The sequence below is a fragment of the Palaemon carinicauda genome, chromosome 3 (genome assembly GCF_036898095.1).
Source record: "Palaemon carinicauda isolate YSFRI2023 chromosome 3, ASM3689809v2, whole genome shotgun sequence".
Lineage (NCBI taxonomy): Eukaryota > Metazoa > Arthropoda > Malacostraca > Decapoda > Palaemonidae > Palaemon > Palaemon carinicauda.
The window spans coordinates 71372702-71374625 of record NC_090727.1 but is presented as its reverse complement, the minus strand read 5'-3'; positions in this window follow the sequence as shown (position 1 = coordinate 71374625).

The window sequence follows — 1924 nt, the reverse complement described above, 5'->3', positions numbered from 1 at the left end:
TTGAAAGAGTCATACATATTTAAAGAAACATTATCAATATTGAGATCCGGATGTTGAGGAACCACCGTCCTTGACCTACTTACAATCATACTTTGAGTTTTGTTAGGATTCAACTTCATACCCCATAATTTGCACCATGCACTAATTCTAGCTAAATCTCTATTAAGGGATTCACCAACCCTAGATCTACATTCAGGGGATGGAATTGATGCAAAGAGAGTAGCATCATCTGCATATGCAACAAGCTTGTTTTCTAGGCCAAACCACATGTCATGTGTATATAGTATGAAAAGTAATGGGCCAAGAACACTACCATGTGGAACACCAGATATCACATTCCTATAATCACTATGGTGCCCATCAACAACAACTCTTTGAGATCTATTACTTAAAAAATCAATAATAATGCTAAAAAACGACCCACCCACTCCCAACTGTTTCAGTTTGAAAACAAGGGCCTCATGATTAACACGGTCAAAGGCAGCACTAAACTTCCCGACCACAATCAAGGGATTTCTGTAGAGCATTGGAGATTGTAAGAAGGGCCTCACATGCTCCAAGGCCTTTACGAAAACCAAATTGCAAACTAGGGAGTAGATGATTACCTTCAGCAAACCTATTAAGACGTTTTGCCAGAAGACGTTCAAAAACTTTAGATAATATGGGAGTTATGGAAATTGGGCGGTAATCAGTGGGACTTGAGCTACCACAAACACATTTACATAGAGGAGTAACATTACCAATTCTCCAACTAGTGCTAAAAGCTCCTCTTCTTGCTAACTTGCGCAAAATAACAGATAACTTTGGTGCTAAGAAATCTGCTGTCTTTATAAAAAACAAAGGAAAAATACCATTTGGGTCTACACCTCCATAAGCATCAAGGTCCATCAACAGTGCTTTAATCTCACGCGATCGAAAAGCTAAACTAGTTAGTTTAGCCTCAGGAAAACAGGAATGAGGAAGTTCAAGTTTTTCATTACTCTGTTTACTGTCAAAAACATCAGCCAAAAGGGTTGCCTTTTCCTTTGGACAGTGAGTGACTGAGCCATCTGGTTTAAGTAAAGGAGGAACTGTTGCATCTACACCAAAGAGTGCAGATTTAAGGGTAGACCACCATTTATATATATATATATATATATATATATATATATATATATATATATATATATTATATATTTATGTATATATATATAATATATATATATATATATATATATATATATATATATATATATATATCTATATCTATATCTATATATATATATATATTATATATATCTATATGTATATACGTATATATATAAATATATATATATATATATATATATATATATATATATATATATACAGTATATATATATATATATATATATATATATACAGTATATATATATATATATATATATATATATATATATATATATATATATATATATACACACACGACATTTTACTAATAATTTTTATTAATTTACTGGTAATTTGTGAACTATATGATTTCTACCAGCTTCCCAATTTTTCATTGGAAACAATTACTATAACACATATTAATTAATATGTTTGTGTCAGCGGAAAGTTTTGAATTTTTCATCCATTTCAACTGATAATGGTTAATTCCAAATTTAATGAATATCGAACTGATTTGATTCGAAGTAATCTGTCAGTTGCACACTCATTGATTGATACTTTTTTATTTATTTTTCATTATAAATGTCATTTGTATTTGAACGTTTATCATGTTTGCTTTTACCGGATTATCAGATGGAAACGTTTTAAACAGATGAAAACGTTTTAATACTTTAATAAGTTGTAATGCAGTTATGTCAGGGCTTGAATACACTGTCAGAAAAAAACCGTAATTTTAATCGGAAATTCTCCGTAAACACACTGTTCTCAAACGCATTTCAGTGAAATACAGGCGACC